At 38.6% G+C, this 24281-nt stretch overlaps 1 protein-coding gene across 6 annotated transcripts in view; it reads left to right on the top strand.

Moving 5' to 3' along the window:
• CNTNAP2 (contactin associated protein 2) overlaps positions 1-24281 on the top strand; it is a 1225886-nt gene that overhangs the window by 946933 nt on the left and 254672 nt on the right. The gene's annotated exons all lie outside the window — the stretch shown is intronic.

The following is a 24281-nucleotide window of genomic DNA, read 5'->3' as shown; positions in this document are numbered from 1 at the left end:
CACATTGCTATTCATATATCACACAAATGCTCTGTAAATTATGACTGAGAATTATGTGCAAATTTAAAGGCTCTCCAGACAATTCTAAATATCAGCTTCAATGCAAGACTTTACCTGCTAAAAGCATCTATTTATGGTTTGACACTCTATCTCTGACATTTTGACGTGATACATATTCCATCAGCCTGATACATTGCCACCTCCCAGGGAGTCACAGTGTCGCAGAATTAAACATGTTGCTAAACCACTTTACAGCCCTTGCAAAGCACATAAAGGCTGTTTGACAGTTACCCCCAGGAAGGCGAATAATCAGCACACCTCTGATTCCCTTATTATTAGCCATTATAAAATCCTGTGCTGTGATAAACGGACTAACAAAGGCATCGATTTTCACAAGACTTCCCAAGAAAACACATATATCTGATATCAGAAAGCCACAGGGGGGCCCTCCATTTTCCTTTGTGCCTTCAATTTGCTGGGAACTGCTCCACAAAGGGCGCTGGCTGTCGCTGTCAGGCTAAGACTCTGATTCCTGAGTTACGGAAAAATCATCGCTCATCGCCTTGACTATAATACTAACGGATGTCTTACAAAGGAAAAGAACTTTACTTTTTTTGGCTGCTTTGTAGTTAGAAGACTAATCTTAACCCAAAGGTTTCTGTTTTTCTCCCTCTTTTTCTCTTTTTTCCCACTTAATTGCTGGTTAGAAGGAGGCACTGGTCTGCACCAGAATGCACCTGGGCAAGCCCCTGGTGCTTTGTGTTCCTTGGTTCTGTTTCCTCGAGCCACAGAGACCCCTGTGCTGATTATTCTTTTCTCACTCAAAGTGCTATCGTTCTTCACCAGTGTCCTTTTGACAGAGCTAAATAAGCAGTTATTTGTGGTGCCCAAAGATAATTCTCTAGGGGGAAGGGTATATAGCTCAGTGGTAGAGCACATGCTTAACATGCAAGAGGTCCTGGGTTCAATCCCCGGCGTACCTCCATTAAAAAATAAATAAATAAAAGGATAAAATGAATATTTAAAAAGAAAAAAAAGAAAGAAAAGCAAAGATAATTTTCTAAAGAATTTTATAAATATATTCATAATCCCTTCTAAGTGTTTACACAGAGAATGTATTTGTTCAGTGCATGCTTGACCTGATAATTCATACGGCATTTTTATGTCCTATATGGTTAAAGACCTGTTTCACTTGAGGTTGCAAAAGAGATGTGAAAATGACCCACTGTAAATTTTTTATATTGAAAATATCGGACCAAACAAACAAACAGTATACGGTGACAGCACAGTAAATACTGAGAAGAGCTTAAACTTTTAAATTCATGGAGATCTGAGCTGGCTAATAGCTTACTAGTCACGTTAGCCGGGCGAGGAGACTGAGCTTCAGAATTCGCAGTTACGAGAACAAGAGCTAAAGCAGATTCACAGGTAACTGAGTGTCTACTTTGAAACCGTGCTACGTGCTTTTCATAGAATGGCTCCTTTGATCCTCACAACACTCCTATTCTCACTGACATTTTCTAGGAAGAAGAAATGAAGTCACAGAGCAGTTAAGTACTGTTCTGAAGGGTGCACAGCTAGTAAGTGGTGGGGCCAGGATTCTAAACCCAGGCAGTTTGTCCCCAAGGTCTATGTATGTTTTAACCGCTAGGCAAAACTCCCTCTCTAAACATCTACCTTGCAATTAAATGAGGTAGCATGTGAAAGTTCATCTCGCTATGCCTGGCAAATTATAGGTGTTCAGAAGAGTTAATTTCTTCCTTTAAAACAGATAATAGCAGTAATTACACTATAAGAATAATGTACTTGATATCACTCAGTATGTATTTGAAAGATAGTCAAAGGTACAGAAATGTAATCAAAAAACATAATTGTCGTGGCTGCTTCTACTGAGTGCTTATTAGATGCATTATTTTATTTAACCTTCATAACCATCCTATCAAGTGGGTATTATTATCATATCTGTATTAGAGACAAGGACACTGAGGTTTAGAGTCACATGGCTGGTGAGTGACAAATACCAAAACCCACGATAGTCTCACTACTGCACTATTTTGCCTCATGGACTGTCAGGGGGAGAGAGTATGGAAAACACTGCATGCTCATTCTGAAGCTAAAATTATATAATCAGTTTCAGAAATTTATAAATAAAAATTAGCAATTGGTAAATTCTTACTTGCTAACGACTTCAGCTGCTGCCACGTCTTACTAATCTGGGGGCCACCAGGAAGGCCGCTTCTACCCTCTGGACTTCAGAGCCCTTTTCTAGACAGCAATGTCTCCATGCTTTTTGACTGTCATAGAAGGATGACACCATAAAGTAGTGTAACCAAATTTTGTAATTGCATCAATGGTATCTCATAGAAAGAACAAAATTTTTATGGAAAATATAAAGATTCAAGAAATAATCTCTAAATTAGACATTAGTTTTATAAATAAAGTCACTTAAGCTTTCCCTAGAGAGCATTTTTTAATACAGTTTACAGTGTATCAATTTCTGGTGTACAGCATAGTGCTTCAGTCATACATAAAGATACATAGATTCATTTTCATATTCCTTTTCACCATAAGCTATTACAAGATATTGACTATAGTTCCCTGTGCTATAAAGTATGAACTTGTTGTTTATCTTTTCTGCTGCATAAATATTAACTTAAGAACTGCAAATGTGTAATGGCATTCTGTCAGGTTTTATGAATGGTAGGGGGTCATACAAGACGTGGTCTCCCCAGTTAGAAGCTTAGGAGGACAGAGGAAAGTTACGAGGTAAGCACTTGAGTATTAAATGATATATCAGAGCAGTGTGGTGAGTACGAATTGTACAGTTCCAAGAATACTTTCTTTAGGAGATTCGGATGAAAAGATCATTGTAAGCCAGCATGATCGTGGAAGAAACTGTGGAAGATGTGGGACTTAATTTGAAAGGAGAAGAAATTTTAGTCGGAAAGAGTCATCAGGAATGTATTCAGGACACAGTAAAGAGATGGAATTGACTGAACCAAAAATTCATATTGTAAAAAATGAGAAATAGTTACAGAAGCTAGCTGAGAACAAAAGCTCTCATTAACCTAAAGATTTGCATCTTCTAATTAGATATTTTCTCAATACTTTTCAATTGAAAGTATTCACTTGCAAACATAGGTGTATTATCCTGGGTGTATCCAGAATTACACCTGATTCCCAGCATTCTGTCTGCACTCCATCCCTTTCTCTCTTCAAGAGTATTTTTCTGATCTCTAAATGAAAGAGAAATTTCCTTGTAAGCATAAAGGCAAAGGAAAATTGATAACTATGACTACATAACAATTTAAAATTTGTGTAATTAAAAAAATAGCAAATAAGATAAAAACAAACCAGAAAAATATGTTGACATAAAACTCATACATGTATTTTTTAAAGCTTTTAAAAATCAAGAACATAAAGGAAAAATAACAAACCAGGTCACCAAAAAAGATCCAGAATTTTTCAGTAAATGGGTTAAAAAAAAAAATGTGAAGCTCTTTCCAACCTAACAAATACAAATGAAAATAAAAATGTAATATTTTATCCTCTCTAAAATTGGTAAGATTTTATTTTTGTTTAATAAACAAACAGTGATAGGGCATTTCCGACAAGCAATTTTACAAAACAAATCAGTAATCTTTAAAATGTTAGTAGTCCTTGAAAAAAAGGATTTTCACTTCTAAAACCAGATCCCAGAGAAATAAAAATAGATCACACACGAGTTTTCTTTATAGATTATCATCCCAAAATTATAATCGTGGAAAACTGTGAATCAGTGGTATCTGTACCCTCCAAACAGAAGGAAATGGCTAAGTGCATGTAAGTCTAGCCACATGATGGTATTTCCTAAAAATAAATCTCATAAAAATGTTTTGAAGGCTATTTACATGCACACATTATGATGGTGTAATTTTAATAAGTCATACTAGAAAAGTGACATAGTATTATTCCAGTTATACAAATATGTATTTTTACATGTATTTACATAAATCTGGGGAGAAACATAATGAAAATGAAAACATAATGAAAGACATTAACAGATTATTTCTTGTCAGTGAATTTATGGAAAGTTTATATTTTCTTCTTTATGGTTTAATGTGTATTCCAAATATTGTAAAATAGTCATTCATGTACTGAAAAAGTTTGGATCTTAACTACCTCTTTTTATTTAATTTGCAATTCGGCCATTTTTAATCCAGTAAATTCAAGTTTCTCTTAATGGTCAAACTGAATATTTAATATTCTGTAGATTGATTTTTTTAATCTTAATTTCCTTCCTAGTAATATCATACACTTCTAAATGCTGCCATAGCCTCAGCTATGGCTGTGCCAATTCAAAGCCAAAAACCCTGCCAATTTTTAAAAACTTGAACTGATTCTCTGTATTTTGGTTTGTAGTATAGCAAATGGATGTTTTGACTGTACTTCATCTACTTTGGCTAAAGACAGTTGGCAGATGAAGGAGTGATTAAATGACCAATAAATAGAGGAGAAAATCTGGGACATTTTTATTATTACTTTTTATAACCATTCTGTTTGTGAATTATTTCTAATATTGCTGTAAAGACTAATTTGAGCAAAGTCTCAGGTCTTTCTTCCAAAGAATATGTCGTTTTATTTTTGTCATTTCAAATTTTATGATTATGTTAGGATTATAGAACAAAAGATAAGAAATTTTATGGGTTGTCAGATAATTATGGGAACAATTACAAATTTTCTTTAAAAAAAACAGTGAAGTCTAAAATATTTAGACATTGAGAATGTTTTCTTTTTGCTCCTCTGTTGTGTGTCTTTACAGCAGGATGGAATGATAGAAAGGACTGAGCTAGGAGCCAGGGAGGCTGGGTGTGAGTCTTGAATTCCTCTTCTTGTCAGTGCTGGAGTGTGGGCGGTTTCTCTGAGACAGCTTTCCCACCTGTAAATTAGGAGTGAGTCCAATAGGCTGTGTCTAGTAATCCGATTTCATCACCCAATAACACTGGACTGTACTGGCCTGAAAGAATCCATCACCGTGACTTCCCTCGCTGGCTTTTTTTTTTAAAACAGAGCTGGATAATAGAAGTAAGAATTTTATTCTTAAAAGGAAACTAGAGTGGTAGGCGTGCTGAGTTGCTGATAGAGGATGTGCATGTAAACTTCAGCAAACACTGACAAATTTGGGGAAATGAGTCTATGCTTCCTAACTACAACTTCACTGAAGCGGAGAAGCCAGCCCTCTTCCTTTAGGAAATGGGCCTGGGCCCCTCCAGGATATGTCCACGTGGTCGGGGAGGTCCGTAATTCTGTGCTGATCATACCCTGAGAAAACTTTCAAAAGTGGGTCTGACAATTTGCAAACCATAGACAGAAACAAACAGTATCAGTGAAACTGTCAAGTAATCCCCGGTTTTGAGCCATGCAGAGCCCAGGGAAGCCTGCCAAGGTAGTTAGGAGCAGAAGGTGCTCCCAGGGACGTAGCTAAATGAGCATCTCTTATGGCCTTACAGGACTTAACGCAACTGGATTTTGTAGGCTATGTGCCAAAGATAATGGTTTGAAATTTTAATATTTAAAGATTTTTCCTGATGTTAATTGATTATTATCTTTTGAAGCTGCTTTGGGTTAAAGGCGGTAAAAATCCTCTCCTCCAGTAACCTGTAGGAATTTATTCCCCTGTTGTCTGTTGAAAGAGGCTGTGCCTCTGTGTCATCTAAAAGGAGTCGCCAGCGACACTACAGATCAAGCCAGATTTCCTGCGTCCGCGTCCAGTTCTGTCACTTAACCACACTTGTGCCCTCCAGCAAACAAGCTATTTAATGATTGTACCCCTCGACTTCCCCATCTGTGAAATAAAATAATGGTAGCACTTATCCTCTAAGAGATTAGGCAACTGACAAGACCCACATGAATATTCGCCGCATCTACTGTGATATTTATAAAAGTATGAGTGTAAGTCGTAATCCTGTTTTACACCGTTCAAAACAGGTTCTTGATCTACAAAAATATTTTCAGCCAAAACTTAATTCTTGCAAAGCTACCCCATTGCCGTTAAGAAACAACAGTGTGATTATTAGGGAGGAGTCCGTGAACGTCTTGGCCGTCACCATTTCCGTTGCCTTCTTCCAAACAAAATGAGAAGCGGGTCCTTATCCCACCATGTTTTCATAGTGTAACCCTGGTAGCCCGGCCACAGTCCGCTCAACCAGGGCTCCGGGTTCTTTCCTTAGGAAGCCTCGTGCCTTCACGTGAGCGCTCTGCCCAGTAGAAGGTTCCGTACTGAATAGCAAAAAACCAGCCCAATCCCACCTTCTCCCAGTGACTTTAGATAAAAGACATGCAGAGTATATAGCTTTCTACAGTGGCCTCTGTTCACTTGCAAATTTTAGCATCCTTGCTGAAGAGGGAGGGAATTTGGGGGGAGTGAAGGGAAAAAGAGAATTTAAACATTGTGCGGCATCTCTTCTATCTTTCTACTCGTGGAATTTTCCAACCATTTTGTGTTTCATGGAGGAGCTTGAGAGAGTTGATTTCCAGGATGTACTTTGGTCAACATTACCAAAAGGCATGCAGTTTTCTGTCTAGAGGTCAGGAATTTAGGAATATGACTCTTTGACCCCTAAAAGGGCATTTCTCTTAAATCATAGGGATCTATGGCACTGATACTACATTCTAACATTTTAATAAACCTTTTAGGTATGCATAACTCTTGGAATGCTCTCCTGAGTGGAATACATCCCCCGAAATTCCAAATAAACCCAGAGTAGCACATCTGTTAACTTGATTCTGTGTTTTCCTGCAAATTGCTCACTGAGCACATCCGCTTCAAAGGAAGATGAGACAGAGGCAGGATCTGTGGTTCCTCCTCTGCACCCCGTAGAGTAAGTGAAGGTCTGCTGAGCTGAGTGTGCTTTTAGTAGTTTTGTACAATGTGGTTCCTAAACATGAAACGACCACTTCACCTGTTGCGCACCCAAAGATACATTGATCTGTTTTGTACTGTAGTATGATTATCTGTGCTGGAGTTCTCGAGAGATGATGAGATGTGGTACTTCAGGAGTGATCTAAAAGCTCTCTTGTGCAATTTTGGCTCTTCTCAATTTTTCACTTTTGTACCAACTTTAGAACCTAATTCCCACATCAGCTTTGAATCCACTAGAATTAAAGAGCTCAAACTTTCTAGCCAAACAGACGTGGGTTTGAATCATGCTCGCATCACTTGCCTGTGTGGCTTTCGGGAAGTTGCTCAACTTTTCTCATCCGTGGGGGCGCTGTGAGCCTCTGCCACTCAAAGCTCTCATGGCAGCGTCTCCTGTGTAGGAAGAGCCACTGTCGTTGTTGACAGAGTTCAGACACTGCGAGACGCACAGAGAGCAGGAAGAAATCGTCAGCCCCGAGACAGTGTTGGTCATTAGAGGCAGAAGCCGTGAGACGACGAGCAGGGAAGTACCCCAGGAGCCGACAGCGGGGGAGCATTCCGGGACTGCTTGTTCAGTGGCTCGGGCAGTCCACGTGTGGACTGCATGTTGGCGGGAAACAGACTACTCAGTAAAACTGACTTTCAGCAATTCTGGTGTCAAAAGATCCTAACATGGAATTTCATTGAATTCGAGACTTAATCAGCCTGAGAGGAGCTCTGGGTGAAACAGCAGTAATAATACATGCCCCCTTTAACCTGGGTTGCTGTGAGATTCATATGTGTTTATGAATGTGAAGTGATTTTGAAATGATAAAGCCTTTGTGAATGTAAGATGGTACAGACTATAATATGAATCACAGTGTAAGTCAGGGCTAATTATTTAGGAGTGTGTGTAATAGAGAAGAAAAAGTCTATGGGCATGACGTGTCTCCTACCCTCAGTTAAAATTTACTGAAAGAACTAAAGGTTCTAAGATCCTTCATCATTAACCATTATATTTCTGCAGTGTTAGAAGCGTTGCCTAGGGGGCAAGCTGGGTTTTTAGAGTTAAACTAACCTTGACTTTAACTCATAATTTTGCCACTCACTGGCTGTGCGACCTTGGAGAAGTTATTTAACTCCTCTGGGCCTCTAATTCCTTGTTAGAAATGTTTCACCAAGAATTAAATTAGATGACATGGGAAAGCAGCCTGGTCCCTATAGGCACTCAGTGAATGAATGGATGTATCACTCACATTATTACAATTTTGAAACAAAAGTGACAGACTAAATGATCGCATTAAACCTTTGTTAATCCCTCTAAAATAAAACGTGCAAGACAAAAGTTCCTTAAATTGGGTTTGTTTCACTTGAAAATATCTTCTGTAAACTGCAAAAATGGCAGCACTGTGGTCACTGCAGCCATTCCAGAAGTAAAACCTCCAGAAACACCAAGCAGCTGATGCGTCCTGCGGCTGACCTGATGGATCCTACGTGATCACTTATCCCATCTAATGAAAGCAATGGAATAGTGGAGTCAAGTTTATTGGTATAATCCTGATGAGGATTATACCAAAAACTAGCCACTCATAAAGCAACTCAAATGTGTGGTCTCTAGACTGTGTTGATTATCATGTATCTGAAAATACCAAGAGATGACATAGAGTTTAATTGTACACTTCAGGTGAAAGCAGGCTTTCAAGACACATCACTCACAGCAGATTTCCATGAAGAGTTGGCATGTTTTCAGTGCTCAGGGTCTCCCAGAGCAGAAAGAGCAGGCAGATGCAAATCTGTGCCTGCCTCAGTGGTGTTTATGCCAAGGGGGAGAGGCATGCCCTCTACACATGGTGACACAACTCAGCATGTAGCCTCACTCCATGGGGCTTCTCCTGTTGCCTGGGAGTGTCTGGTGGCTTGGAGCAGTTCAGAGCCAGGGTATAATTCACATGGCAATACCTGGCTCTTCGTGGCCCATATTTTCACACCTACCGTTCTCTGCAAACAGAAAACTTTGGGCAAACATGCAGCATGCACAACCAGGTCTTCACATCTGAGAGCATGCTCATTTCCTTCCAAAGAGGACCACTTGGGGTCGAGGATGGTGCGTCAGGGGGTTGGCTGCAAAGGGATTGTCAAGATTTTTGTCTTTTGGTTTAGATACAGTTGAAATAGATGTGAAATAGAAGGATGGACTGCATGACCGCACTCAAATTTTAACTTCCATAAAACAATTTTTTTTCAGTAGTGTTGTGTGCATATTATCTATTCAGCATCAATTATAGAGCACTGAAATAAACTACTATGTATAAAATAGATAAACAGCAAGGCCCTACTGTGCAGCACAGGGAACTATATTCAATATCTTGTAACGGCCTATAATGAAAAAGAATATATATATGCATAACCCAATCACTATGCTGTATGCCAGAAACTAACACATTGTAAATTAACTATGGTTCAATTAAAATAAAAATAAATCTAAACTGTAACCATATTTGATTGCCAGAGCACACCTTCAACAAAATATTTCATCTAAGGCATTAATTGAATCCACCAATTTTGCTCCATTGTGAAAATTTATCACTTATACAGCCGTGTTAATTTTTCAAAGTCATCTAAAATAAGCCTTTTATTAAATTAAAATATTTCTAACCTTAAAATAGTATGAAATGATTTCAAATAAATGTTTCATATTTATGCCTTAATGCATAACCATAATTTTCCTGTAGAGTGGTTGTAGTAGTTGAAAGACAAGACTGCAGAATAGTATCTTCAAAGAGTTGAAAGAAAGATAAACAAAAAGAGAGAGCTCGAGACCAAAATAACTTTTATTAAAACAACTTCTGAAGGATTTAATTCATAGAAAAGGAAACCCAGAATAAATGCCTGAGATGTAAGAAGTGTTGATCAAAGAAATTGATAAACATATAGGTAAAAAGTTAGTTTAAAACTGTCTAATGAAATATTAATATTTAAATTAGTATTTTAAAAGGGAGAATCAGATGAAACAATTAAAAATGAAGCCTGCAAGCCAGGAAAGAAGTAATCAGAGTTAAAGTTTTCTAAGAAGCTTGTATTTGAAGAGGATTTAGAGAGGATTTAAAAGACTAATTAACTTTAGACTTTCTTGAGTTGCATGTGGTAAAATCCCAAAGGTACCCACTCAACATTAAATAATATACAACTTCAAAACCAGAATGGAGGAGGAAATGGAATAAGGAAACAAACAAAAAATAATTAATTCAAAAAGTAGGAAGAAAAGCAAAAAAATGAAAATTATACAAAGTCAGGAAAAAGAGAAAGCAACGTAAAATGAAAGGAACAAGTCTCTCTCTCAGGCTGATATATTTATCATGTCTTGTCATTGGGCCAAATATAATAGCTAAAAGAACTGGTCAGATTAGATTAAAAAGAGGCCAAGTGTTCTTTATCAGACACAAATAAGACGACTCAGGCTGAATGCAAAAGGATGAATAAATGAAAGAAAACTTGATAATTATAACAATATCAGGTAATACAGCCTCTAAACAAAAACCAATTTAGGGGTAGAGAAGGTCACTAAATTACGACAAAAGATTCAATTTACATGGGAAACATGGCAATTCTAAACTTGAATTCATTAAGCAAAGTACCCCCAAAATATATGTCACAAGGAGAAGAAAATACATGGAGACATTGATAAGTCCAATATCGTAGAAGAAAAATTTACATACTAACTTCAAAGCTGATAATTTTAAGCAGGTGAAAGTAAACAAAAATAGACGTTTCCAAAAATATAGCTAACAAACTTGATTTAATAGATATAAAGAGTCTGAATGAAAGAAATAAAGAACACACATTCTTCTAAGGCATAAAATGAAAGGTTTGAAACATTTTATCACTTTCTAGGAGGGAAAATCAAAAATACCTAGAACTGAATGGTAATAAATAATCCTATAAATAAAAATTCATGAGAGACAACACAAAGGTAGTTATAATTTTGTACTTTAAATGCTTAAATTAGAATTGAATTAAGGCTAGAGATTAATAACTTACCTCAAATAAACTAAAATAATGAGCTTCATGAAACAGAATTTGAAAACCAGAATAGAATCCAAAGGATCAGCAGAGTCAAAACTTAGTTCCTTGAAAGTAGAAAAACCTCTAACACAATTGGTTAAGAAAAAAGGAGGTCACCACAAATAATCAGTACAGGAAATGAAAATGGAAAATGATTATAGGCAGCAGAGATTTGAAATGATGATAAGAGAGTATGGTGAACAGACTTTGTCAATGCATTTAGAAACGGACAAAACAGACAAATTTCTAGTATAGTGTTTGAGTGTCAGAAAACTATTTTTACCTTGATTTTTGAAAGATATTCTCACTAAGTGTGGAATTCTAGGTTTACATTTTTTTTCCTTTCTCTACTTTAAAATTGTTGCTCCATTGTCTTCTGTTTTGCATTATTTCCTACAAGAAATCTGCTGTCATTCATATCTTTATATGCAGTTGTGTCCTTTTTCTCTGGCTGCTTTTAAGCAATGTGCTTACAGTATACCACAGTGTTATTTCCTTCATGTTTCTTTTGTTTGGGAGGTTTTTATTCTCTTTGGATCTGTAGTTTCATAGCTTTCATCAAACTTGGACATTTTTAACCCATTATTTCTTCAAATACTTTTGCTCCCTACACCCCCCTCTCCCTGTCCCCTGCTTTGGGGGTTGCCTTTTGTACATATTGGACCACTTCAAGTTGTCCCACAGTTCACTGATGCTCTCTGGACTTTTTCTGGTCTTTTTCTCTCTGTATTCGATAGATTCTACTGCTATGTCTTAAAGTTGACTAATCTTTTCTTCTGTGATGTCTAGTCTGCTGTTAGTCCTTTCCAGTGCATATTTCATTTAGAATTTGATTTAAGTTTTTGTGTATCTTCCATGCTTCTGTTTACCATGTTCAGTCATTCCTCTACATTCTTGAATATATAGAAAATAGTTACAATAACTTTTAATGCCCTTGTCTATTCATTCTATCATTTGTATCATTTCTGAATCTGTTTCTGTTGATTGACTTTTTTCCTCATTGAGGGTTTTATTTTCCTACGTCTCTTTATGCTATTTTTATTGGATGCCACGAAGTGTGAATGTCCCCCTTGTTGGGAATAGTCTTATATTCCTCTAATACTCTTGAGCTTTATTCTGAGATGCAGTGAACTTATTGAGAACAGTTGATTCTTTTGAGACTTGCTTTTTAAACTTTGTGGGACAAGCTTTTACCTAAGGCTAATTTTGCCCCAATACTGAAGCAGCTTCCTTTTGAGTACTCTACCTGATGCCATTGAATTTGAACGTTTTTTTACTCTGACTGGTGAGAACATGAACTATTCTTGGCTTTATGTAAGAAATGGAGATTGTTCCCTGAAGCTCATTTCAGACCATCCTTCCTCCTGACCCAGGAAGCTTCCTTACATGAATGAACTTGTTGTACTCAGATGACAATTCAAGGGAGACGATTGTGAAGCTCTCTGTGGGCCACTCTCTTCTCTCTGGGATTCTGTGCCAAGGACCTAGAACAGCAACTCTGTCCCCTCAAATAAGGGAGCCTGCTAGGTTTCTGAGTTCCCTCTCTGCATGGAGGGCTGGGGAATCAGACAATGAGCTGGGGCAATTTGGAGCTCAAATTGTTTGTGTATGATGTCTCAGACATAAATTTCCTGCACTACTAGATGGCCAGTATCTAAAAATTGCTTTGTATATTTTTCAAGTTTTTCAATTGTTTCGGATAGGATTAAATCAGGTGTCTCTGTTTCCATCTTGACTGGAAACAGAAGTTTCTAAATCTTGTGACTTTTATTTATTTTTTTAACATTTTTTATTGATTTATAATCATTTTACAATGTTGTGTCAAATTCCAATGTTCAGCACAATTTTTCAGTCATTCACGGACATATACACACTCATTGTCACATTTTTTTCTCTGTGATTTATCATATAAATCTTGTGACTTTTAAATGTTGTTACTTAATTAAATTGTGAACTTTTGTCAGGATTTAATGAATGTATGCATGAGCTCTTCCAACTTCCCTGAATGTCAGTTTAGAACCTTAGTCTTAGGGATTAGCTTTCAACTAATAATACTCAGTGGGGCCAGGGAAGAGAAGAGTGGCATTTTTGTGGTCTAAGAAATCCTAACAGGTGACTTCTGGAGAAGATGACGAAAGAGAGCACAAGTAAGCAAAATGAGGAAGCACAGTGGAAAAGGGAGACGGCGTGTGCATCACTGAGGGCAATTTCAACCCTAAAACTCAGCCTCAAACAGAGAACTCAGTGAAAATTACGTGCTTCATAAAGCCCTTGCTCTAAACTTTGGACCCTAAGTGCAGTCACACTCACCGTGGGCCAGCCACTATGCCAAACACTTTATATGTAGACTCAGTTCACTCTCTGACAACTCCACGAAGTAGGTTAGTAGCATCCCCATTTTACAGTGAAACAGAGAAGGAACAGGTTAAGCAGATTGCCCAAGACCCCGTAGCTAGAGAAGGGCACCGCTGGGCTTGAAATCCAGGCTCCTTAACTGTCATGTTATGCTGCTAAGAATATCAGTCTTGTCAAGTTTAGTTCTCTGGTTTTAAGCCCACACCATATTAAAAAGAGAATTGAAGATGCCAAGATGAAGATATTAGATAGAAATACAAAGAATACAAAGAAAAATAAACACCGGAAATAAGTTTAAAAGTTTCAGATTTGAAGATACTAATTATTATATATAAAGTAGATAGACAAGTTTCCTCTGTACAGCATAGGGAACTATATTCAATATCTTATAATAACCTATAATGAAAAAGGGTATGAAAAGGAACATATGTATGTACATGTATGACTGAAATACTGTGCTATACATCAGAAATTGGCACGACATTGTAAACTGACTGTACTACAATAAAAAAAAAAGACAAGGACATAGAAACCTTAGAAATCAGCATTGCGCTGAGAAGTAATCAGTGTTACCATTCTCACGTTAACAAGTGAAGTTTCAAATAATGAACTAGTCATTTAAAAACTTTAACCTATGTTAAGAATTTTTTGTTAAAGCTCTGATTATACTTTCAAGTGTTCTATTTTTAAAAATAATTTTACATTTGAATGACACTCTGACACCAAAATAATTTTTACCCTGGAATGCACTATACACATGTTACTTGGTAGAAGTCAACTTTATTACGTAGAAAACTTCTTATTCCTGAACAATGTCAGATAACCAAATTAGGAGTTGTTTTTAAAAATTATTAAATAATCCTCTCATATTCCCAGGGTGCTAAAAGCAAAGCGTTTAAAAATCCTATTTAATCATTTCTTTTTTTTTGTTTTCAAATTCTCCCCACAATGACTAAAGTAGAATTCTGCCTCTTCTAATTTCAAAAATATTTTTCTAACAACGTTCATGGCTAGCTTCTCATGGTTCAAATGTAGGATACGCTTTTCATGACTTTTCACTCTTCACTCCCACCAAAAAATTCCCAATTTTCTGCGACTAACAGCAGCTACCTTCTTGTCACATGACATCAGGAGAGTCTCACTTCTGCTTAGAACATGGATTATTTAGTGCAAGAGATACAGTAGGAGGAAGAAGTAACACATTGTGAAACATGAGGAACATCTGTAAATGCTTTTTAAGGGAGAGGAATTCCTATACGGGCAGCCTCCCAGGCAGCTTCGTCAATAAAGCTCCTAAAAGGAAAGGGGTAATACTGCTGGCATCATTTCTGAAGGCATGAATTGTGGATTTTGATTTTTTCCCTATAAATACTCACCTTGTGAAAACTCCTCTGCAGTCTCTGCTGTCAATAAGTTTTATAAATGCTGTAGACGCGTCTTTAATTCACCACCGCCTGCTTGAGGCTTATTTATGTCTTAAAGAAGAGGAGCTAGAGGAGTCATTTGAAAATTCATGGGTAGTTCACTTTTCAAGGTTGTGGTGTGAACAGCTGTTAAAAGCTTCTGAGAGACGGCATATCACCCTCCTCTTCGTAACAAAGCGTTTTACTTATTCATCATCTGAATAGCATGTTGGGTTAATCAGTTCTTTTTCTGTTCAGATGGCAAAACGTGTTGCCTCTCCCCCCACCACACAGTCCCCTTTAGTCACTCTGGCCAGACTGATTTGTCATTGTTTTTCAGGATTTCCTCATGTCCCTCCTCCTACTCACACCCCTCTGCCCTGAGTTCAGAAAATAATAAAAACGCTTTAAATCTCCTAGTAAGGGAAATCTTCCAAGAGTTGAGCCAAAGTCTGCCACGTCACCTTCCTAAATGATCGACAGCTCGCTGGGTATGTCCCCAGCCAAGAGTCGACAGACTCTTCCTGCCAATGGCCAGATGGTACCTATGTCACGCTTGTGGGCCATGTGGTCTCTGTCACAACTACTCAGCTCAGCTGTTGTGTTGTCAGAGCAGCCAGAGGCCATGTTTATAAAAGAATGGGCGTGGCTGTGTTCAATAAAACTTTATTTATAGACAGTAAAATGTAAATTTCACATAAATTTCACATGTCACAAAATAGTTTTCTCTCTCTTTTTTTAAAATCTATTCTTCATTTAAAAAGGCAAAACCATTCTGCATTTGGCCATGAGTGGTGTTCACCAATCCCTCTCTGGAGGGTTAGCAGGATGTCTTATAAGGGGTTTCTCACCCACAGCACTGTTGACACTTTGGGCCAGATCGTTCTTTGTTGTGGAGGACTGTCATGAGCATTTTAGGATGTTTAGCAACATAGCTGGACTCTGCCTACTAGATGCCAGAAGCATTTCCATCCCCCAGGTGTGACAGCCAGAATGTCTCTAGATGTTGACAAATGCCCCTCAGGGACAAAATTACTCCTGTTGACAACCACTGTCCTAATACACTGAAAGCTAAGAGCACATCGCATGAAGTATGCACGAGTGGGTTGCCTAGGAGTGGGGAGTTCCATGCATCACCTGAGAGAGAGCCATGGAGTTCTCGTGCTTCTAATATAGAAAGGACAATACTACTGCCCAGGGAGTAGCCAGTGAAGAAATCTGAGATGTAACGCCACCCGTTTATGTAACTTGGATGGAGGTGTGAGGGTGTTTGTCCAAAAATACCTACTTTGGACTCAGAAGTCAGTATTCCGCTCCTCCCTTTGTTTCTTTCCAGTCCCTCCTCTTTCTACCCTTCACTCTCAAGCCACACTCTGTGCACCTGTCTCTGGACTACAAAGGTGAATCTATTATTTGATTAAGGGGTTTCATCTATTTGACCAGAACACCAAGATGGTGAGGTGGGAGCTACGGGATACATATTTCATGTTAAATTAAGAACCTTAATTAATTTCTTTTTTTAACTGACATGTAGTTGATTTGCAATATTGTGTTAGTTTCAAGCGAACAGCAAAGTTACACGTGTATTTTTTTCAGATTATTTTCCACCGTTGGTTATTACAAGACATTGAATTTGGTTCCCAGTGCTATATAGTAGTTCCTTTTTGTTTAAATTAATTTCTGTAAATCCTCTCCCTACATAAATTTTTCTTCAACCCAAACTTCCTTCCTTAATTTTTTTGATAGTTATTTAGGCCAAAGACATACAGTAGGTGATGTGCTACAATAATGACACGAAAGCGGAGAGACATTCTTGTTTTTCTCTCCCTTTTTCATCTCCAGCTTTGAATTGTTGGTATAAACAAACCTCTGCTCTTCACTTTGGAATCTATCTTTACCATTATTTACAATTCATCAGAGGAAGGTTTCTGGGTGTACTGAGTGTCCTTCTGTAGAATGCCAGATCATCTATTCTAGAGAATATTTCTCCCTCTCATTTTTTTACAGGCAGATAAATAACTTTTGGTCCTTCCTGAGTCATATCATTTCCAAATTATGAATGTTTTTGTCTCAATTTTACACAGATTCCTTTAGATACTTAATTATCTAATGTCTCAGTATACAAAAAATAATAATAATGCTTATTTTGCCTAAAATAGGAGGTTTCCAGAGAGTGAAGGACAGCTTGCTCTACTGAAGTAGGGCTCCATTCATCAGGGCTCTCAGTGAGTTAGAAAGTCGAGCATGACACGGCTGAACAGTTCACGTGTAGATACAAGTAGTAAAAACTGGAGCTTCAGGGACAACAAAAAATTATAACTTTTTAAGAGACAGAACAACATGTTTTGAAAAGAAATCTGAACTTGAGCCTCTGGCTGCTGTAATTGACTGGATACATCTTATCTTCTCTGAATCCCATTTTTTTTAATCCCCCAAAATAAAGGAATTGAACTTTGTCATTTCTAAATCCTTTAGTTTTATGACCTGACAACAGGTGGAGAAAACAATCAGACAGTAGCATCAGTTCATTCTACAGGTGGTACCAAAATTCTGAATCAAGTATTTGGAAGAGTTGGGTGACAAGTTCAAAATAATCTGTATGCCTCCGAATTCTTTGATGTTTCTTATTCTCCCCTCCTCCTGCAGTCTTTATAGGTATTTACCTGCAAAATATGGGCCACAAGAATGAATATAAATAATGCATCACATAGTAAGATTTAGATTATTATAGGAAACCTGGAGTTAACTCAATTAAAGTTATTAATGTTTATAAAGCAGTTTCTCCAGGAAGTTGACAGTTCAAATTCAATAGAGGCAAACCCTGTCGTGGTGTAGATGGCTGGTTCTCAACAGCAGGGCGGTTATTCCCTCCAGAGGACATTTGGCGGTGACTGGAGACGTGTCTGCTGCTCACACTGGGGCTGATGAGCTGGAGATAAGCTGTGTTAATGGTGTCTAGTAAGTAGAGGCCAGGGATGCTGTTTACACCCACAGCACGTAGGACAAGCTCCCACAGCAGAGAATTACCTGCCCCACGTGGTGACAGGGGCGAAACTGAGAAACCCCGGTGTAGACCCAGCACAGTTTTGATTTCTTACTGTGGTCATCAGTTCTAATCTTTCCTCTTACTTCCCACCTTCACAGGAGCCCTTGCTTCCTACTATTAGTAACTGCAGTGAACATTAGTAGAATATTTGAAATGAGGTTTCTTGGCATAAGTCTACCTATGTATATTAAGTTTTGCCAACAAAAGCTACATGCATGGGGTCGATTAGATCTAACAGAGCAATCTGAGCCATAATGTCTGATTTTCTTCGAAATACCACAATACAGACCAAGAGTTTGAAAGGACTCATTTATATTTAGTTAAAGAGATGTGATTCTACACATTTCTACCTGTGGTTCTAAAAAGTACTTTCTAATTTCTCTGGGTGATCAATTCTGGCCTTTTTTTTCTTCACCCAGATATTCCCTGGTGGGTTGAGAGCAGCCTCCCACACATCATAAATGATGGCTTCTCCCATTTTGAGAAGCATTGGGGAAACTCAAACAAATTCAGACTGCCCCAGCAGAGTCCCGCATAGGCCAGACTTTGCTTAAAAATCTTTCTTTTCTTTAGATGTCAACTGCGTGCCCAAAACTGAATGGATGCTGTACAATTTCACATTTTGCCTGAATTATCCCATCAATGAAAGTATCACCTGGCTAATTGCATCTCATTTGAATTGGCCTAAAATAGACAGTAAACAAGTGCTTTATGCAAGTATTTTAATTTATGTTACATACTCTGCAAGGTCCCAATTAGTTGACATATGCTGTAATTTATTTTAAAATAAAATTCAACAAGCTTTAGATGATTTATTCTGATCCTGTTTTTTGTACAAATGTTATTTAATAAAATAAAGAATTTCATTTTATTATTTAATAAGTCTTTCTCATGGAAAGCCTAGGATCATACCACAGAGTTAGTACAGCTGGATTCAGTTACAGCATACCTTAATAAACATGTTTTCAGATAGACAGAAGATCAAATAATGAACTTAGAAACATAACAACTGATTCTTTTGTCTGTATGATCTCCCTGCCCTCCATTTCATCCAATCTAAAGTAGTTAATACTTATTTTTAACATTTTTACCTTGATTTCTCAGTAAGAAAAATTGACACAAAGTTTTTGACACAGTGCATGCATTGAAACCTAGATTTCAAACTAGGTTTTCTGTTTCTTACCCTTGTTTAAAATTACAAGAAAACTCAGAAAATATTATTGTTTGTAGAAGGGAAAAATGAGAAGCAGAATGAATTTTTCCCATCATTAAATGGTGGTACTACACTCTGGGTGTTTCTTACTGAATTTGTATTTGTTATCCTATTTTCCAGTGTCTGGTTTTCCTCCTCTCAAGCACATGGTTGGACTGCATTTTCCCTCTTGCGTGAACTGAAGGTCACTGTGGCCACGTGACTTGCTTTGGCCTATGATACGGGAGCAGACGTAACGTGTCACTTATGCATCAAAGCCTTTAAGGGCCAGTGTGCATTGCACCATTTCTTCTTCCCACCGTCACTGCAGACAACTCTCCAGATGGTGGAGGCTCTATCAGCCTGCATCCCAGAGTGAGGGTGACCTAGATCAGAGCCTGTCTTGAAGTGAACATATAGCAGATGCAAGAAATAAACATTTGCTGTGTTAAGCCCCTGAGACGTAAGGGTGGTTTGTTCTGCAGCAAATCCCAGTTCATACTCACTAATGAACTTATCCATTCAAGTCATCGGCTTTTGATATAACCAAGGAATCAGATAAAGCCTGAGAAGGTGTTTCTGAATAACTCTCTGCCTGAGCCTCCTCAAAGATGGTAGTAGTCTGAGAGGAATTTAATTTAAACCTTCACTAGGCAAAGTATGTTTTGTCTAGGAGAATCCTGACTGATATTTGTGTTGAAAATCACAGAGCAGGAAAAAGAAGGGAGAAAACAGACCTCAGATGTCAGCATTTGTAGGGAGCTTGGTGGTTCTCTCATCTGTAGTCCTTGCTTTGCAGATGGCAAAGTGAGTTCCATAAAAAGCTATGTGAATTGCCCTCATCCTAATGCTGTTTTTGTTGTGTTCTTCCATAAAAATACTTGTGTGCGTGAGTGTGTGTGCTTGGGATGGAGTGGGAAGAAGACAAGGAGCGCAGATGAAAACCACACACACGCACACGGTCTGTGTTTCATGTATTGAGCATTTATATCATGGATGTGCGAAGTCTTGTACTGGAAACAAAGAATAAGACAAAAGGCCTTTCCTAAATAGTTTAACAAATCTCAGTGACAGAACAGTAAAGGGTCATATAAAGAAGTTAATATCTTAAGCAAAGTGATGCAGTTAACAATAGGCCACCATAACCGAACAGTAAGGGCTATTATATTTCAAAGGGTGATTGTGATTGAGTGGGAGGGACCCGGGAAAACTTCATGGAGAAGGTAAGAACTGAACTACGTCCTGAAGGCTAGTGGCCAGGAAAGGAGAGACGTGTTAAAGAAAATGAAGGCTGAGAGGAGGACGCATTTTTCCCAGCATGTGATAAATGACACCGGCATTGGAAGCGTATATGGCCTGAGGGCGAGTAGGGCAGCGGGCCTGTGGGAGCAGGAAGGGAGGAGGCAGCTGGGAAAGAGGAATAACCTATAGGTGACGTAAGCGTACAGGAGGGCGTCGCAGTGGGAGGAGAACGGAAGGAACACATGTGAGACATTTCAAAAGGAAGTCCCCACGATGGGAGCTGAGTGGCTGTAGGTGACAGTTAAGAGTCAACTCAGGGTTGGGACCAAGAAAACTAGGAAGGGTAATGGTGTTGGGGCCCAGGCGGCAAGGCCTGGAGGCCGCCCAGTGAACACCTAGCAGTAGGGTGTGCTAGACTTTAGCCCGGGAGAACAGTCAAACGTAGTGAGACTTTACTCTTGTGAGTTATGGGAAGGAGTTTGGAGGGAAGAAGTACTGATGAGATCTTTTGTCGCATTCACAGCAAAAGCTCAAAAGGCAGGGCCAGGAGAGGTGATGGAGGACATGTGGTCCCAGAGGCAAACGTCATCAAGAAAACTGATGTAAAAGAGAACCAGGACATTCATGGTGGTGTGACAGTTGAGAGAGAGAGAGCGTTTCATAAAAGTATGGGGTCAGCACAATGAAAGAGAAGGAGGACCAAGAAAAGGCCATTGGGCATGAAGTCTGTGATTTTCTTGGTGGCTCTAAGAGGAAGCATTTCATTAAATTTTGGGAAAAGCAGTTTTATAAAGGGACAGAGGGAAACAGATGGGGACGGATGTAAAGGACAGTGATGTGTCCACTCCACCCCAGTGGAATGAGACACAGGATTGGTCCCTAAAGGGAACAGCAAATTTATCCAGTTTTTCTGTTGGGTTTTAATAAGATAAGAGCTACTGGAAAGCAAAGGAAAAGGATATTAAGAGGATGCTAAAAAAAATTCTGATTTTCTTGAATTTGTGTAACAATTATGATTTTATGACAAAATTTATGGTTGGCATGTTCTCATTTAGCTTTTATAATAACACAAGAGAAATTATGTAAAGTTGCAGAGCAAGGCGGTGGGCGGTGGCGGGGGTTCCTCTGCCTCCATTGCTGTTTCCTTTACAGCATGAACTCATTGATAGGGAAGAAAACTGCCTGGAGACTCAGCAAATTCAGAGGATGGAGTGGGGAATTAAGAGTTTCAGGTAGGTTAACGTTGAGAAGGAAAGCTATCTGTGAAACCAGAGGCTGTGAGAAGGAAGTAGACTGAAAACTGTGTTTTACTCACCAGAGAAGTGAACACCCTCTCCTTCCACCAAAGACAGAAGCGTTCAGGTGTTCTCCATACCTCTTCCCTTATGCATGAAATAAAATACTTGCATTTGAAGGAAAAGATTGCTTATGTCTATTTTTCAAAACCTTCAGCCTTTGTGATTATGTGGCTCATCTCCAGAGACACTCAAGAGACTTCTGCAAAAGTGCAGAAAGTATGTTTTTGTAATGAACACCTACTGTGTGCTCAGCACACCATTTCTTGATCACGTATGTTCTAGAAATGACATAACTAAGAGTCTCCATGGGTGGCACTCTGTTTCTAAAAAGGGAAAAGAGAAAAAACAATTACATTCCATCCTTAGCTTATCATTTAAGCCAGCACTTTTTAAACGCTCCCTCGATGGCCACAGACGTAATACCACAGATCTGCAGAATTCCTAAATGCAGTATTCTCCTTTTCCGATGATCTGAGAGATGACATTTCTCTTGTGCTGCAGCAACCGCAGTTGAGAAGCATTTTCACGGAAGAAGACTGTATTTTCTTAAGGTAGTGTTTCTTAGTATAAATTCCCACGAGGCTCTGGGTGTATTTTTCCTGTAATGCATTCATTGCTCTAGACCAAGACACCAGTTTGCGTGCAAACCTTGTTTCCTGGTGCCATCTGCTGGAAACCACGGAGGACGTTCACCGAGGCCCCGGCGGTGCTGGAGATGGGGCCAGGCTCTTCCTCGGTCACAGGATCCCACGGTGATCAAAGAGCAGGTCTTCCTATTAAACTCCCTGGCAGGGAAACGGCAGAGGCTGGCCTCCCTGCCCCCTAGACTGTGCCGAATGTCTCATTTCCATCACCCACAGCATTCTTCTCTTCTTTTATCTTTAGACTCCTGTGGCTCTCAGACCTTGAGTATAATTCTTTCCCAAAGATTCTTTAGAATCACTATTTGTTCTTTCTTTGCTCTTTCTTCCTTTCTCTTTTTGTGGTGTGCTAGAGGAGGGAGCTGGGGGTGGCTGTTTCAATGTAAAGAAGGTTGTATTAAAATTATGTAACTTGCTTAATTTCATTAACTCGCTGCAATGACAATTTGATATGACAGGTCATTTACATTTTACTCCTTGGAGTCTCTGCTGCAGAAAAATCATGAGGAAAGGGCTGGGAAGGGCTTTTACTGTGATCACGAATGATAGTCACTCTCTTAGAGGAGTGACCTATGTAGAAAAGACTTTGTTTTGTTTAGTAAAGTTTCATTCTAGGCGATTTGTCTGCTTCTTCTATCCAATGTAAAGGGAAAACAAGCCAGACCTGGCATTAAATACCCCAGTGATCCCTCAAGCTTTGTATTTCATAATAAGTCAGTGCTCAGTTTTACAGCATTATGTGTTACCCACGACACTCATTTAGTCGGTCAATTTCAGGCTAGTGATAAAACTCTGAGTAATAGGAAAGCAGTGGTGATGCTCCGTATTCTCCAAGGAGATGTCTATAAATTAACGTGCCCAGGTACACACTCAGTTTATATTTAACAGCCATTACTAAATGTAATACCTCAGTAAAACTGGATTATGACCTACCTATATGGGAAACTAATTAAAACTGTTGGAAAAACTATTCCTCTTTGATTATTTTTATAAGTGCACAGAGATCTGAACATTTCGTGCTTGTCAGATGTGTTCCCATCTATGGCTATTACATAAAGCTAAGGAGATTTTATGAGGAAAATGGTGATTCTTAAAGATTGAGTTCTAAATGTGAATTTTCCTATTTTTATAAGGGTAGAGCTTGGGTTGTTAAACATCACTGCTTTTCAAAATAGCTTCTTATTCTCACAAGGGAAGAAGTCTTGTAGAAGAATAATCTCTTTTTATCAAAAAATAGTAATTTTTACTAATTGAAGAACCCCTCTGCTCTATGTGCGCTATCTAGACTAATTTTAAAAGAATACTGGTGCTTTTTCAGCTCCCGAAATGAAAAGATTATTAGTTAATACTGTGATTTCTCACCTTTTAATCAAATTTCCATTCCTTTTGTAATGTTGAAATTTTTGACAGTCGTTTTTTTTCCCATTAGAATTTCCTAAGATTAAGCATACTGTCTTTCTTTAAAAAAAAAAAAGTTTCTAGTTGGAGTAACATCTCTATTTGCCATGCCCAGTGCGCCTCTTCCCTGAAGCACAGGGCATCCCATGTGCTTTGTGTGTTGGTGGCAGGGAAAGATGAAAGCAAAGTGCAGCCAATCATGGAGCCCAACAAAGCAGATGGAGGCAGCGGTGAATGGGGGCGATGCAGGTGCGTGTGCTCTAGGCGTGGCCAGGTGTACGGTAATGACAGTGGGCAGAGCAACTTGTGAGGTTGCTTGCGGCAAGTGATGGATGCCTTGGAATGATGAATAAGGGAAGTAAATATGAGTCGTGACCTGCCTTCAATTTTAACAGTCCTACCAGAAATTTCTGCATAATTAACACAAAGTTTTTCTTTCTGTTGCTGTTTCTAAATCAAATGAAGTCTGGTTAACTCCCACCCACTAAGTTTGGCAGGACATCCAAGTGCAGCCATTTTGGAGTGTTCAATTTCAAAGTGCAAGGAGGGTAAAGGGAACAGGGAAGAGACGTATATGGTCTAAGAGAATTAAAGGGTCCCCTAAGCCCCATAGTGCCTGCTTGTCACTGTCATTAGTCACGCCTCTGCATCTGTATGGATAGGGAGAGTTTGGGAGCACATGTTGGAAAATGGTTGTCCCAGATTGGAAAAATATCAATTGACAACATCCAAGGTGTTCATATCCATGCTAAAATCCTTGTAGGGGG

This window comes from Vicugna pacos, chromosome 7 (genome assembly GCF_048564905.1).
Source record: "Vicugna pacos chromosome 7, VicPac4, whole genome shotgun sequence".
NCBI lineage: Eukaryota > Metazoa > Chordata > Mammalia > Artiodactyla > Camelidae > Vicugna > Vicugna pacos.
Note: the sequence above shows the minus strand (reverse complement) of the source record. Positions and strands in the feature narration are given on the sequence as shown.